General features: G+C 39.3%; 1 protein-coding gene across 3 annotated transcripts in view; it reads right to left on the bottom strand.

The window, feature by feature from the left end:
- The window catches only part of LOC136864302 (vacuolar protein sorting-associated protein 26B-like), a 385,738-nt gene that overhangs the window by 24,729 nt on the left and 343,228 nt on the right, over window positions 1–17,781 (bottom strand). For 2 of the 3 annotated variants that reach the window (XR_010859291.2, XM_067141107.2), the window contains one exon: window positions 15,484–15,621. The exons of the other annotated variant lie outside the window; for it this stretch is intronic. The gene's annotated coding sequence lies outside the window, so the exon portion shown is untranslated. Of the gene's footprint in view, window positions 1–15,483; window positions 15,622–17,781 lie in introns of those variants that run through there. 3 annotated transcript variants of the gene reach the window in all.

Below are 17,781 nucleotides of genomic sequence, written 5' to 3'. Positions count from 1 at the left end.
TGTATCGAATGTAACACGAGCTTGCCTTACGTAGCAATAAATAACCATAGCTATTGCCAACATACGCCCGAGCACTAGATCACAATGTCAGTAGCAGCTGAAATGAAATTTACAAAATGCCTTACCTTCAACTTCAAGGCTACTTTATACACATATATAAATTTGGAAGGGATATCCGCTGCACCCTATATAACAACACACAAAAGCAGTATAACAACAACACTGTTCATAAATACCACAAAGGTCAGCAATTTTGATATTTTGTGCCAGCGTTCTGGTAGGTGAAAGTTGCTGCATCACCAACTTACATAAATGAAACACAGCAAAATTCATTGCAAAAATTCTAGATTGTTACATTATAAATAGAGAAACACGTATTTCTGTTGCCAATATGAGTTTAAAAAATAAGTTGCAAGGTGTCTATTTTAACACAAGAGAATGAAGAAACAGCATCATCATTTCCCCTTTTCCAGCTGACACTCGGTGCGGGCAAATATGGTTCTTCTTCATTCCGTCCAGTCTCTTCACCATTCCTCAACCAACACTGTGTTCCAGTCCAGATTCCATTATACTATGCTGATCTTCACAGAGTCCATCCATCATAATCTTGGTTTTCCTCATCCTCTCTTCCCTGTCATATCTTTCCAGTGCTTGTCTTGGCAGTCTTTCTTCTTTCATCCAATTTACATGTCCAAACCACTTCAACCTGTTCTGTTGCAATTTGTCATTTAGTTCTTGCACAATTAGCTCTTCTCATATGTCTTCATTTCTCACTCTATCCCTCGTCTTTTGCACCATATGCCTCAGGAACTTCATTTTAACTGCCTGTACTCTACTCTCATCTCATCTCTAAGTCACTGTCCAGGTTTTTGCTGCATATGTCATTATATGTAAAGAATATCTGCAGTTGTATCCTATTAATTTCCATATCCAGTCTTCCATTTTCTGTCACTTCCCAAGTATTTTAAGTGTTCTATTATCTCCAGTTCCTTGTCTCCAATTTTGATAGCTCCTTCTTTACTTCCTCTTCTATTCACCATTGTCTTGCTGTTCTCCATACTGATCCTCAATCCCCATTGTTCAATCCTATTCAGCACATTCAGCTGTTGTACATCATCATCTCCCCAGATCACATCGTCCTCCGCAAACAGCATTTCATTCATTCTTTTCCCTCTTATAACGTTCCCTTGCTGCCTTTATGATGTCATCCAACACCATTGTGAATGGTAAAGGTGACAGCACACACCCTGGTTTTAGCCCATTGACAATTCGAAACAATTCTGTTCTACCCACTGTTTTCACACAGCTGTAACAGTTATGTATTGATTTTATCACTGTTTTTTAGTTCCTTGCCAATGCCCCTGTGTGTCAGGCTTTCTCAAACTCTTGTTCTGGGGGTCCTCTCACGTTCAGCAGTTCGCTGAAATATCCTTTCCACTTTTTCATTACCTCTTCTGGTTTGATTAGTATTATTCCTTTATTCTTCAAATTGTGTGTTTGCCGTTTCATTCCAACAATTTCTTATAATTCCAAATAATTTTTTTCCCACAGTTCAAATCTTTCTATGCTTCCTGGGTGAACGTTTCCCAACTATTCTTTTTTTTTGCTATTTGCTTTACGTCCCATCGACACAGATAGGTCTTATGGCGAACCAACTTTTCTTTGGCTACTACCTTTTTTGCAAACTTTTTCGCTTTCATGTATCTCGCTTTACTCTCTCTAGTCTTCTATGTTTTCTATTCCTTCAAAGTTTTCTTCTTTTCCTTTAATTTATCTTTCTCTCTTACCTTTCCTGATGTTCTGCCAAATGCTTTCTCTGCACACCTTACAAATGTTCTCTTATTAACATTATTCTATTCCTGTTCAACATGACTAATATCTGTCCTTTGTATCAGTTTTTGTAATTCTTTCCTGAATCTCCTTTTCCTTCAACCACCAGACCCCAACCTTTCTTTCTCTTTATTATTGCAGTTTTGTGACCTTGCTTAATTTCAACTTTGCTATCACTGCTTTATGGTCGCTCCCAAAAGCTTCCTCAGGCATAGTTGTAATATCCAGAAGATGTTTCTGATGTCCTTTTCCCACTAAAATGTAATCAACGTTTTCATTCTTTTGTCTCCCCATCCATACCTAATAATCTTCAGTCTATTTTTTCTTCCTGAACAATGCACTTCCTATTATTAGTTAGTTCCTTTGGAAAAAGTCCATTAACATATCCCATTCTTGATTCCTGTTGCCATATTCATACAGCTGGAGAATATCTTCTCTTCGCAGTTTTCCAGACACTCTCTTCCTACTTGTACGGTCAGATCTCCCATTATAATTACCTCCTTGGTTTCTATATAGATCTCCATTTCTTCAAGGAATTGTTCTATATCTTCTTTATTTCCAGATTGTGGAGTATGTACTTGGAACAGACCTCTTGTTCCTTTCGTAAAACTTTTTCCTTGCTGTGCTCATTCTGTCATTGATCTTCAACATTTTCCAGGACACCCTTTCTAATGGTCATTCCTACTCTGATGCATTCTGTCCTCAACTGCCTGTATCCTTCCTTCAGATTTTCTTTCCCAATCTTCCTCTCAATTTTGTTTTAATAAAACCAAGGATGTCTATGTCCTCTTTCATGGACTATCAGCTCTTTGGTCTTGTCTGTCAGGGTTAGGATATTGACTGTCTTGATATACTGTGATACAGGTCGCCTACTTCGCACAGCCTCCCCACCCCCCAGTACCTGCAGAACTTCACATTGCCTGCAGAGGACATCTTAGCATTTTCTGAGGCACCACCATATTTACACTAATTTTGGGCTTTTATTACGATGGGTTTGCAACACCCAAAGGGATTTTAGACCTGCTGCCAGCAGCTGATGAGGCTGCTTGATGGGTTCCAGTGTCATTTCCTACACTTTAGGGGCCATCACTCCACCTAAGAAAATTCATCTATCTTAGGAGGAAGAGTTATTTCTTGCCATTCAATGTTTGGCGCAGAGTCGCTGGCTGCATGGTCTCCTCTATTACCGTAACGGACTGGACCGGCCAGACAGACAGGAACAGGAGAACGAAGAATATCTTATTAAAACATGTAATAGTCGTGAGATACAGTGACAAAATCACTATATTGGTTACACTGGGAGTTGTCTACATTGCACTTGCCATACGCTGTACTCTAGTCACGTAGTGGTTGAAATATGAATCAGTCTTGAGTGCTTGTAGGATTTTGCACTTTGGTGGATGTAACTGAAGCATTCCATCATGAGGCCACTGGCACAATCTCAGCCCTTAACAACATATTTAAGACCTACAAACCCAAGCCAAACTGTCTTTTGTACAGTGTCTTATGTTCAGAATCTATGCCCGCGAGACCTGGCTCACATACTCACAAGGGACCCTCACGAGTGCGAGGTCGTCAACGGCCAATGTTATTGAATGCAATCAAAGCCCCATCTATCGTCCACCCTGCATGTGAAACCAAACCAAACCCCATGGCACTACAGCCCTTGAAGGGCGTTGGCCTACCAAGCGACCGCTGCTCACCCTGAAGGCCTGTAGATTACGAGGTGTCGTGTGGTCTGCACGACGAATCCTCTCGGCCGTTATTCTTGGCTTTGTAGACCGGGGCCACCATCTCACCACCAGATAGCTCTTCAATTCTAATCACGTAGGCTGAGTGGACCTCAAACCAGCCCTCAGGTCCAGGTAAAAATCCCTGACCTGGCCGGGAATCAAACCCGGGGCCTCCGGGCAAGAGGCAGGCACGCTACCCCTACACCACGGGGCCGACGCCTGCATGTGAAGTATTGGCTGCTAATGGCAAGAGGGGGCAGAACTGTAGGTATCCAAAAGTGAACACATCGCAAGGCTATGAGACGCAGTAAAACGGCATAGTCGACACGTACATCACAACAGAGCACTGCTAGTAGTATTGATATAAACCAGTGCAATGGCAACCATAAACAAAGCAAACATTGCCTTATATCCACAGCAACAGTTGACATTCCGTCGGAAAGGAACGCAAGACATTTTGCAGAAAGAAGGTAGTGGCAGATGACACATTAGTACTTTTGCAAGATGAGTCAGTGGAATGTGTAGTGTCCCATACTCTTTTTTTTTTTTTGCTTAACGTCGCACCGACACAGATATGTCTTATGGCGACAATGGGATAGGAAAGGCCTAGGAAGTGGAAGGAAGTGGCCGTGGCCTTAAGGTACAGCCCCGGCATTTGCCTGGTATGAAAATGGGAAACCACGGGACACCATCTTCAGGGTTGCCGACAGTGGGGCTCGAACCCACTATCTCCCGATTACTGGATACTGGCCGCACTTAAGTGACTGCAGCTATCGAGCTCGTTTCTCATACTCTGGACTATGTGGAAACTGTACATGTGGATTGCGCTGATCATGATACGGGTGAAAGCGATATAGAAATAGATGTCCATGCATGTAGTTCATTGTCCATGTCGGAGCTACAACTCCCAGTTCCAGTGAAACGTAGTAAAGAACAATCTTTCTCTAGTTCTCCAGCAAATGGGTACAAGAGATATTTACATACATTAATGACCATCCACAACACAAAAAAAAAAACAAAAAACAATACCAAAACAGATTTGGAACGAGTCCACAGCAATACGTAGGTGGTTTGAAAAGTTCTCTGAATGTACTAGAATTAAGTATCTTACCTCGGTGGAACTGCTTTTATTTTTCAACACAGTCTCCCTGTAGACTAATGCATTTGGTCCAGTGATGTTCCAATGTCTTGATTCCATCTTGAAAATGAGATTCCTCCAGGCCTGCAAAATATCTCTCCAATTCGGCTGTCAGTTCTTCCCTTGTAGAAAATCTCTGTCCACCGAGGAAAATTTTCAGCTTGGGGAATAGACGAAAGTCTGATGGTGCCAAATCAGGTGAATAAGGTGGATGTGGCAACAATTCGTACCCCAGTTCATGTAGTTTTGCCATGGCAATAACACTTGTGTGCGGCAGAGCGTTGTCCTGATGAAAGATGACATTTTTCCTTGCCAAACCAGGCCTTGTTTTGCGGATCTTTTCCTGTAGTTGGTCTAGGAGGTTTGCATAGTATTGCCCCGTAATTGTTTGGCCAGTAGGAAGATAATCTATCAGCAGAATGCCTTTTGCATACCAGAAAACTGAGGCCATGACCTCTCTGGCCGAACACACTGCATTTGCTTTCTTTGGTGGTGGTGAATCAGCATGTTTCCACTGCTTTGACTGCTGTTTTGTCTCTGGGGTATAGTAGTGGACCCAAGTTTCATCTGTAGTCACAAACCGGCACAAAAAATCTTTTTGGTTGCACTGAAAACGGGCCAGACTTTTGTTCGGACATTTCCAATCTGGTGCGTTTATTGTCCAATGTCAAGAGCCGCGGCACCCATCTTCCGGATAATTTTTTCATACCCAATTCTTCGGTTAAAATATAATACACCCGTTCAGAAGACATCTCTACAGCTTCAGCAAACTCCCGCACTTTCAGTCGACGATCCTCCATGACCATTTTATGCACTTTTGCGATAAATTCTGGGGTCGTAACACTTTCTGGCCGTCCACTACGCGGATCATCATCCAAGCTCTCCTGACCAAATTTAAACTCACTGGTCCACTTGGCAACAGTTGAAAATGAAGGAGCAGAGTCCCCCAGTGTGTTCTGAAAGTTGGCATGAATTTCCTTTGCTTTCATATCTTTCTTTACAAGGTATTTAATCACTGCTCGAATCTCAGTTTTTTCCAAAGAGTCGTCACTACCACACTCCTGCAGCTAGAGCACTGACGCGCCACGTGTTCACTCACAAAGGATGTGCGATTATTGCACGGGAACCTTGTTGCTCTAGCACTGACATCTAGCGGTGATTCCGAGAACATTTCAAACCGTCCTCGTACGGTCGTGTGGTGCATAAGAAAAACTAATGGTACTTCAATAGGGAATGTTTGTGTAACAGCAAGCAAGAGTGGGAAAATGGGCTTACCAGAACTACAAGTATAGTGTGAACACTGCTTTTGGCCCATAAAAATAACTTGCTGTTGCATGATTACTGGTCTGCCTATAAAAATCATACTGTGTTAGAGAAAAACTACAAAACACTATCGCATCATCTGCAGCTACACCATATAGGATCAGTTTCACAGTAAACTGCATGACAGACTGGTTCGCATTCGGTTGCATGCCATCACTTTCCATCATTTCTTGTCACCACGGTATATTAATATGATTATCTACACATTCTAACTGATCGTCCTGAATGATGTGTAACTTCCATTGCATTCGCATTTGATCTTCCTGGAATTAACTTTTGTGATAACTGTGGTGCATCATTTTTCATTTGGTGCTCATGGTGCAAGTTAAGGGTTTGTTCTGAACATTATGTGAACACTGATTTCTGTACCTCCCGGATACTTGTTTGCTGTCACCCTCCTATGCATATGGCATGTAATTAGCAGCTAATATTGTTTCCTGTATGAATTTTTACTACAGAAATTTTAAATGCCCCTTATTAGGCATCACACCTGCGACCTCGCACTCATTACGGTTCCTTGTCAGAGAAGCGTTGCAGAGCGCACGTCAGTTTGCGCGCTCATTCAAATGAAGGCAAAATAAGATAAGCATACATTTTCTTGAAATTTAAATTTAGTATAACTGTCTATGAGAGAAAGAATCTTATTCTTTCCTGATTAGACTGGTGGTGCCATGGCACACCAGCACTACCTCACAAGGCACCCCTGAACGGTCCGATAACGCTACCTTAACTAATTCCCCTCTTAATGATTACAGTCTCACATAATGCTTTATATACTCTATTAGGATCTGGATGTCTGTAAGATTCCACTGTTAAGCGGTAAAGCTCTGCAAATCTTCATTCTATTTGCAACGTATTTGTGTGAAGCTAGTTTGTCGGCAGTTGCTGTGAGGAAGGGCAAGTATTGGCCAAAAATCAATGTGGAACAAGAAATGAGGATGGCTGTATCCTGATTGATAACAAGATTTAAGAAGATGTGCAATGAACATCTGGCTGACCTGTTGTTCTAATTACAAAGATCGTTCAAAATGTGTGCTAAGTTTCTGATTTTGAAACTAGTTCATATTTTACATCGGTAAGCAACCTAACCATATTAATCGAAGTGTTGTGTTAGGCGTACATTCTGACCTTGGGTGCAGCAAAAAATCCAAGGGCACCAAGAAACAACAAAGATGTAGAATCCCTGTGACTGAAGCTCACAATAACACAGACTTACTGTCACTGACTAAACAAGCACACAACTATACACTTCAGCATATCACAATATTGCTCTGGTTTATAAATGAAAGGCTGTGCGCAACAGTGGTCTAACCCTCCCCAATGTCGCAATTGAGTTAATTGTGCCATCTGTTATTAGCTTTGAACTACATAGTACAATCGATATATAATGAATAAAGTCGTTTCTCGTGTGCTGGCAGCTATGTTATTTTTTGCCCTCGAAAGAAAGCAATGAATATTTAGTGCAACTGTGGTCTAAGCCACTTCTGCCTATCAGAAATGGTATACGAGGTCACGTGCACAAACAAACAAAATGGCTGACGGTGTTAGTGTTGTTAGTGATGTGATAGTTCTGATGAAAATTCAATGGAAAAGGACAGTACTAGAAGTTGAAAGAGGACAAGAAATGAATAAATGTGGGCTAGAAATAAGAGGAAGAAAAAAAGAAACCCTAGAGAACAATGTCGGTCATACGGGAAAGGCAGTTGCCAAGAGACAAGGTCCATCATGTAACTTTGTAAATAAGTGCTATGAAGGGATCAGTGAGAACAACAGAAAGGGAATTTCTGAAAGGTTTTGGAGATTAGGAGATTTTGCTCTACAAAATGCATCTTTAAGTAGTAGTGTAAAAGTGAGTAATGTAAACGAACGTTATGGTGAAGATAAAGTAAACAGCAGACGTCAATTTTATCGAGAATATTTTGTGTTCAGGAAAATTTGTAAAGAAGCCTTCATTTTGTTACTGGGAATAAGTAATGGTGGACTGAGTCGTGTTTCCACAAGACAGGTGGAAGGAACTCCCAAACATGATGGTAGGGGAAAACACAACAGTACCTGTAGACCTAATAAAACTACTGAAAACAGAAGAAAAATATCTTCAGGAACATATTGAGTCCATCCCTAAACGTGGAACTCATATTCAGTGAAAGTGATTTCTTACAGAAGATATCTTCCAGAGGGGTTAAATGTATCTAGACTTTGTTGTATGTAGAATGGATGAAAACTGAACATAAGAAAGAACCTGTTGTGAGTATATGTATAGACAATTTTCAATACCAAATTTAACCTTTCTTTCCAAAAGCCTGCAATTGACACTCGTAAAACATGTGATGTGTTAAATGCTAAGCTAGAGTGTGCAGATGAGGAGGAAGGTAGAATGACATTAAAAGCAGATTTAGAACTGCACCAAAGAAAAGCTACACAGGCCTATGAAAATCTTAAGGATGACATTAAAAGGTCAAAAGAAGTCAATGATTGAAGGTTATTACATTTGATACACAACAAGCACTACTGACCCCTCATCTTCACACTAATGAAGTATTTTATAAGCGTCAGTTATGGACATATAACTTTTGTATACATGACTGCACAAGTAATGAAGTTTATATGTATGTGTGGCCTGAAAATTATGCAGGAAGGGGTGCAGATGAGATCATTACTTGTTTGGGTGAATTTTGTGATGAACACCTGCAGGGTATTAAAACATTAGTTGTATATTCAAACAACTGCTTTGGTCAGAACAAGAACATTACCATTTTTGCATTTTGGCTACATATTACTCACAAACTTTTGGTTGAATCTGTGGAGCATAAATATCTTTTCTATGGCCACAGCTATTTACCCTGCGACAAAGACTTTGCTCTTATTGAAAAGAGAAAAAAGGTACACAAGTATGTATTTACTCCTTCAGAATGGGTCAGTGTAATCTCACAATCAAGACTTACACATCCATTCAAGGTAAAAGAAATGAAGCAGCATGACTGTTTCAGCACAACCACTAGTGGATAAAATGTGTAATAGAAAGTTTTCTGAAGAAGATAAAGCTGTAGTTAATTTTAGTAGAATTTCATGTTTGAAATTTACTAAGGAACACCCACTGAAATACTTCTATAAACATTTACAATCACAACTAGAGGGTTACAGTTCAGTAAATGTTACTAGGGGAAAAATACGTAGAAACACACTTTTGATCTTGCTATCATTATGCTCCCTGTAAAGTGCAAAACTCCAAGGCCAATCAAAGCCAGTAAACTGAAAGATATTAAGGAGCTGCTAAAATATGTGACACCTATACATCATGCTTTCTTCAATGGTCTCGCTTCTGATGCTGATCAGGAAGGACATAATCATGATGATGATGGCTTTGATACACCTGGTTATGTTTCATCAAAATCTTTTTTTAAACTATTTCCATTTCTAAAATTTCCTTTTACATGTTATGATACTTTGAAGCGCCAGTAATACAAGAGTAGTTAATATAAGTACTTTTCTGAAAGGTATTTTTAATGCTATGTTCTGAAGTAGAAAATGTTTATCTGACATCCAGTCTTATAATTCTGTGCAACAATGGTCTAACCCATACCATGGTGTGTCAAGTACTTACATTTATTTAATTTTAGCCTTTTAATTTCATTTTAAGACAGTTTATTTAATGTATAGAAGATTACCATGGTTCAGACTAAGTACTGATGGAAATTAAATGGACGTAATAGTAAAATATGAAAAACTGGCTTATGTCAAATTTGCTGTAAAATATCTTTGTTTAAAAAAAAAAAACAGGTGAGACCACTGTTGCACTCAGACTTTCAAATGTTCAATTTACATGCTATATCCTCTTTTGGTGGAATTGCCCTTACCATCTCCTCTAATGGATATTCATACATACATACATACATACATACATAATCATTATCGACTGTTATGCCTTTCAGCGTTCAGTCTGCAAGCCTCTGAGAACTTACTAAACGTCACCACAATCCTCGATTTGCAACTAGTGTTGTGGCCTCATTTAGTTTTATACCTTTTATCTTTAAATCGTTAGAAACCGAGTCTAACCATCGTCGTCTTGGTCTCCCTCTACTTCTCTTACCCTCCATAACAGAGTCCATTAATCTCCTAGGTAACCTATCCTCCTCCATTCGCCTCACATGACCCCACCACCGAAGCCGGTTTATGCGTACAGCTTCATCCATCGAGTTCATTCCTAAATTAGCCTTTATCTCCTCATTCCGAGTTCCCTCCTGCCATTGTTCCCACCTGTTTGTACCAGCAATCATTCTTGCTACTTTCATGTCTGTTACTTCTAACTTATGAATAAGATATCCTGAGTCCACCCAGCTTTCGCTACCGTAAAGCAAAGTTGGTCCGAAAACAGACCGATGTATAGATAGTTTCGTCTGGGAGCTGACTTCCTTCTTACAGAGTACTGCTGATCGCAACTGCAAGCTCACTGCATTAGCTTTACTACACCTTGATTCAATCTCACTTACTATATTACCATCCTGGGAAAACACGCAACCTAAATACTTGAAATTATCGACCTGTTCTAGCTTTGTATCACCAATCTGACATTCAATTCTGTTGAATTTCTTACCTACTGACATCAAATTAGTCTTCGAAAGGCTAATTTTCATACCATACTCATTGCACCTATTTTCAAGTTCCAAGATATTAGACTGCAGGCTTTCGGCACAGTCTGCCATTAAGACCAAGTCGTCAGCATAGGCCAAACTGCTTACTACATTTCCACCTAACTGAATCCCTCCCTGCCATTTTATACCTTTCAGCAGATGATCCATGTAAACTACAAACAGCAAAGGTGAAAGATTACAGCCTTGTCTAACTCCTGTAAGTACCCTGAACCAAGAACTCATTCTAGCATCAATTCTCACTTAAGCCCAATTGTCAACATAAATGCCTTTAATTGATTTTAATAATCTGCCTTTAATTCCATAGTCCCCCAGTATAGCGAACATCTTTTCCCTCGGTACCCTGTCATATGCTTTCTCTAGATCTACGAAACAAACACAACTGCCTATTCCTCTCGTAGCATTTTTCAATTACCTGGCGCATACTGAAAATCTGATCCTGACAGCCTCTCTGTGGTCTGAAACCACACTGGTTTTCATCCAACTTCCTCTCAACGACTGATCAGAACCCTCCCTTCCAAGATGCCAGTGAATACTTTGCCTGGTATACTAATCAATGAGATACCTCGATAGTTGTTGCAATCCTTCCTGTTCCCTTGCTTATAGATAGGTGCAATTACTGCTTTTGTCCAATCTGAAGGTACCTTACCAACACTCCACGCTAATTTTACTACTCTATGAAGCCTTTTCATCCCTGCCTTCCCACTATACTTCACCATTTCAGGTCTAATTTCATCTATTCCTGCTGCCATATGACAATGGAGTTTATTTACTATCCTTTCCACTTCCTCAAGCATAATTTCACCATCATCATTTTCCTCCTCCCCATGAGCTTGGCTGTTTGCAACACCACCATGATGATTTCCCTTTACATTGAGAAGATGTTCAAAATAATCCCTCCACCTCTCCAGTGATTCCCTGGGATCTATTATGAGTGCACCTGAATTACTCAAAACACTGTTCATTTCCTTTTTCCCTCCCTTCCCAAGATTCTTTATTACTGTCCAGAAAGGTTTCCCTGCTGCTTGACCTAGCCTTTCCAGGTTATTACCAAAATCTTCCCATGACTTCTTTCTGGATTCAACAACTATTTGTTTTGCTCTGTTTCTTTCATCTACGTACAAATCCGTGTCTGCCTCGGCCCTTGTTTGGAGCCATTTCTGATAAGCCTTCTTTTTATGTTTACAGGCTGCTCTCACTTCATCATTCCACCAAGAAGTTCACCTTTTCCCATCTTTACACACAGTTGTTCCTAGGCATTCCCTTGCCGTTTCTACTACAGCATCCATGTATGCCACCCATTCACTTTCTATATCCTGAACCTGCTTACTGTCTACTGTTCAAAACTTCTCACTAATCATATCCATGTACTTATGTCTAATTTCCTCGTCCTGGAGATTTTCTACCCTTATTCGTTTGCAGACAGATTTCACTTTCTCTACCCTAGGCCTAGAGATACTTAGTTCACTACAGATCAGATAGTGGTCTGTATCATCGAAAAATCCCCGAAAAACTCGTACATTCCTAAAAGATTTCCTGAATTCAAAGTCTGTTAAGATATAGTCTATTATGGATCTGGTACCCCTAGCCTCCCATGTGTAGCGGTGAATAGCCTTATGCTTTAAGAATATATTCGTAACAGCTAAACCCATACTAGTACAGAAGTCCAGCAAACGCTTCCCATTCCCATTAGCTTCCATATCTTCCCCACATTTACCAATCACCCTTTCGTATCCATCAGTTCTATTCCCAACTCTCGCATTGAAATCGCCCATTAGCACTATTCTATCCTTGCTGTTGACCCTGACCACGATGTCACTCAATGCTTCATAAAACTTGTCAACTTCATCCTCATCTGCACCCTCACATGGTGAATACACGGACACAATTCTTGTCCTAATTCCTCCCACTGACAAATCTACCCACATCATTCGCTCATTTATGTGCCTAACAGAAACTATGTTGCGTGCAATGGTATTCCTGATAAAGAGCCCTACCCCAGACTCTGCCCTTCCCTTTCTAACACCCGTCATGTGCACTTTATAATCTCCTATCTCTTCCTCATTATCTCCCCTTACCCGAATATCACTTACTCCTAGCACATCCAGATGCATCCTCTTTGCTGACTCGGCCAGTTCTACCTTCTTTCTTCCATAAGCCCCATTAATATTGATAGCTCCCCATCGAATTCCATTTCGTTCGCCAAGTTGTTTCCAAGGAGTACCTCGCCTGTCAAATGGGAGTGGGACTCCATTACTCCCATAGGTCCGAGGCTTGCTTAAAGTGTTCTGAGCTCGGTAAATTCATGAATTAAGGCTAAAATCAACTTACAGATATTTCAAATATTTTAGATGTCCAAATGACTTCCAAGTATTTTATTGTACATCTATTGTCCTCACACCACAGGCACTATATTTGGCTTATATATGTCCACTGAAGATGTAATGTAACATGACATGCACATTATAGCCTTTGAAATATTTTCTGAAAGAGAAGGAAGACAAAGGAAATACAGATGTCACTGTCGAAACTTATTGTGCTACAAAATATGTGTTTATTAAGCATTTTTCTAGTCCGTACTTCCAAACGTTTTAGTTGTAAGAGAAGGGATCAATCCTCCTCCTATACATATCAAGGTAAAACAAAACATAAAAAGATCCTGGAGTGTTTCTTTTTTTAAATTGTCTTGGTATATTTGTATATATCATGGTTACATATCGTACAACAGTAAGTATTGAACATAACTTCAAATTAAATAGTTGCTTCTTTTTTTGTTTCATACGATGTCCTTACAATATCTCTAAAAATTAGTGAAGGGCTGTCTGAGATGGGGTCTCGAGATTTCTCGAGACTTGCGCAAGCACCTTTTTCTCGCAAGAAATTTCGAGAGATCTCAAGAGCCTTGTCCCCACATTGTGCGGCGAGCAGCAGGTCATAGGCTTACAGGTAGACAGAGCTGAATGTTGTTTGTGCCGAGAATGCGAATAGCCAACCAACGGCCTTCTCCATTCAGTAAATATGTGTCGAGCGACTAGGCTGTTCATTTCTACAAAGGTCTATTACTGATGCAATAAAACATAATTATAAAGAATATGCATTCTGGTATTGTATGCAGCGGTAAGTACACGAATGACTAGGCTAAGTACAGAAAATGACTGCTACTGTAGGTGTACATTGTTGTCACTCAAAATTTATCAGACCCCACATTTAATATCCATTTGACAAATGCTTGGGTTTACTGACATAACGATGACGAAGGAAATAATTCCTTACAATGGTCTAGTGTATTCGTGTCATAGTTAGGTACTTCAGTACATGACTGTTCTATGTGTAATTGTGCGTTATTGTGCATGACAACTTTAAGACGCTGTCTGAAACACGATGTAAGTCGTGGACGTGGGACTATTTTGAAGAGATGCCACATAGCACAGCCCGCTGTGCATTTTGTTCAAAAGAAGTAAAATACACCAGCAGAAATACTTCTGGAATGATCTGGCACTTAAAAACACATATCACTGAAGGGGAATCATCATAGAGAACACCTCTGGCTCAGTCTGCACCACAAGAAGCTACCTTGTCGCCAACAACTGCAAGGTATCCAGGTAGGTGTACATCCTATCTACAGTTACTAACAAATTATACAGGATTATTCAGCTAAGATGTCCACCCCAAATAACTTTTGAACCTTTTAAGATAATCACATTCTGTTTTCACTTTCGTTAGTTGTATTAAGGGGGTTCATAGTTAAACGTGCAGTCTTTTGACAAAATTTATCAGCCCACACATTTCCATGTGAGAACGTTACTTTGCGCAATAACTGCTGATGATATACTATTAAGCTCGTAGTTATGGGTATGTGGCACAGATCACAGCATGGGAGATTCGGTCTTGAGATATGCGACTTCAATCTCGTGAGTCTCAAGCGACAACATTGCCCTTCAGTACTAAAAATTCAGGTAAAGGAGAGGTGCTTTACAGAGTATTTACTTAAACAATTACAGCAAACATCATATGATCACCAAATCTCATTTATTAGTCATTTATGCCATGCTTTACAAGCTCAAAACTCTCACACCAAGTTTTCAAAAATTACTAATATACAATAACTAACAAAATAATCACAGAAGATGTTTAACTTCAAAATTTATATATATATATATATATAATACATTTTTTACATACATACAGATATATATATACACACACGCGCACACACACACACACATCATGCATAGATTTATACACTAGGTGGATAAGAAATTTCCTTCTTCCAACTTACAGTAAGAAAGAAGCGTTTTAAGAAGCGAGTTTCAGCACAGGTTAACTACAGTACCTAAATCTTAACTTAAAATGTTGAAATTTAAACTTGTTTAAAGTCCTAAAAAAAAGGCCTTTTTATGGCACATGAAACATGTTGGATATTTAGGCCTTTTAAAGCTTTATCTCTGTGTAACAGCTCTTACACAAGTTATAAATTGATTTAGATCCCCGACTGTAAAAAAGGAAGCAAAATGATTTACTGCCATATCACCACATAAATCCTTATTAGACCTATCCACCCAGCATATAAAACAGAAAAACAATAACTGAATATACTTTTTTTTAAAATAATTATTTAAATTGTCATGTTTGAAAGAAAAAGCTGATTCTTAGCATTCAGTGTATTCTCCACACTCTCGCAAGATTCATTAGCTCACTATCATTTCCACATTTGGTTCAATTATAGTGAAGATTTGTCTCAACACAGTCCACTTCCAAGGACGCTATAGACATTTCCTGTCATTTAAAAAAAAAAAAATAATAATAATTTGGTTCCTTTCTGATGCCAAGGCAGAGTTGAACAGCTTAACAAAAGACCACCAGAACACTTGGGGTGATATGGATATCTTCATGTCTGACTGCAGCTTTCCAACCCTCAGTTTAGAAATTGCCCCTGATGACCAAGCTGAACCTGAAAAGGAAAACCAATTGTGAGAGTTAATTCATTATTTGTTAACCATCACTCAAACAATTTTTACATTTGTGGAAATAATATTTTGAAGGATATTGAACAAAACATTTCAACAAGTGTCAACAAATCTACCTACCAGTAAGAATTTTATAGGCTTGGTCAATTTTTCAGCACGTTCAAGTGAATGAAAGAACATATACCTAAAATCTTTACTAGAGTTTACTGCATAACCGATGTAGAAATTTGTAGCAATCACAACAAACAGCAGACTTAAAAGTTTTACACAATCATTGATATTGTGTTTGCAAGTCATCAGACTAAGTCTTAATGGAAATCTAACAACAGGGTTAACTTTTCATTTAGAAATGCTTCGCTAAGTGGGTCAGATGGCAGAGTACTAGTCTTCCGAATCTAAGGTGGCAGATTTGATTCAGGCTAAATCTCGTGGTACTGAAGGTGCTCAAATATCCTAGGTTCATGTCTGTACAAATACTGGCAGGTAGAAGAACTCCTGCATGTCAAAATTCCAGCACCTAGGTGTCTTCAAAAACCACAAAAATTGATAACAGGATGTAAAACAAATAATGTTCAAATTAATTTCAAAATCTAAAACATATATGATCAGAAAATGAACCATGGCCACCTTAATAAGAAACTAGCAACACTGTCTTGGAGCTATCACACTGCAGATAAAATTCTGTGAAAAGCAATTTAGTGTACCGCGCCCTACATATTAGGTACGGATGAAATAAGGATTGTTTTAAGGGAAAGTACAATTAGTTAACCATCTGCATGAAGGAATGAAATGGAAACTGGAAATCTATCAATAATGCCTCTCTTTTCATGTAGACTTCCTTCTGGCATTATCTCAATAACTTGGAATCAGCACTACTTGTTCATTAAACACATTTTTACAGCTGGATGCCTTTACTTATCATCATACGTGGAGTGATCCATTCGATATTGCAAGTTCCTGTGGAAGTTGGTAAGGTGATATGCTGTACGTAAATCAAGGTGTATATTTATATTAAGACAAACACCCAGCACCCGAGCTAAAGGAATTAACCAGATGCAGCTAAAATCCCAGACCGCCCAAAAATCAAACCCGAGGCCCTCTGGACCGAAAATCAGTATGCTAATGAGTCAGCCAAGGAGCCGGACAACTCTCTTCTGTTGGTGTCAAGTAATTGGCAGCTCACAATAGTTCAAGTATTTGAATCAACAATCATTTCCAGTTGATGGTATTATCACAGGAGCACAGCAAGGTAGACTAGATCTCTTTCTCCTCTTCCTAGAAGCTGAACCAATTTTTATGGTATTCCACTATTCATGAACAGCTGTGACAATATGACCAGTTTTCTTTTTATGACTTATTAATGTTATTGTGTGTGCTGGCTTTATTAAGAGAAAGAAACTGGATTAACTGAATCAAGTAAAGAAAACACAAAACTGAAGTCAAGTGTTCGGTTTTGTTGTACAATGTATTACCGGTGGAAAGAAATGTAATGTGGGAATAAAATGCTGAATTTCTTCTAAATAGCAAATTAAAAAAATGCAAATATTAAGCAGTCTAAATTTCAACAAAACTAGGACAATTATAAAAGCTAAATACCAGTGATAAAATCACAACTACTTATGTTGCTTATAAGATATTACTGGTTGCTGGAAGAAAAGAATGGAGATAACTGTAATTTGCCTTGAAATATCTTCAACTGTTACTAAAACACACTGAAATACCATGATGTCTTGGAAGTACTCAGACCTGTATCAGGTGCGATTCAAGCATAAACACGATCTCTGCTGGTTGTGGCCAGGCGAGGTGAATTTAGTCTTTTGAACGGGGCACGATAGTAGGGGTCACATTGCACTGTCAAAGCGGTATGGATATTTAACATGCCTCTATCGACAATATCATTTGTGTATAAGAAATACCTCATGGAAGGCATTACCATCCACAGTGAACAGTAAAGTGGCTGACCACAGATGCTTAATGAGCATGATTAGTGGCCTCTGGCTAGCATTTTCTGCAGTAACAGACTAGCCACACTGGTTCAAATCACATCCACATTCAATGCAGGAGGTACATGACACACATCCAGCAGGTCAGTACAGCATTCTTTAATGTCAGTGGGATATGGGAGCATAAGGACTACCAGTGTG

This window comes from Anabrus simplex, chromosome 2, assembly GCF_040414725.1.
Source record: "Anabrus simplex isolate iqAnaSimp1 chromosome 2, ASM4041472v1, whole genome shotgun sequence".
NCBI classification, from domain to species: Eukaryota; Metazoa; Arthropoda; class Insecta; order Orthoptera; family Tettigoniidae; genus Anabrus; species Anabrus simplex.
This window is presented reverse-complemented; position numbering and strand designations above follow the sequence as displayed.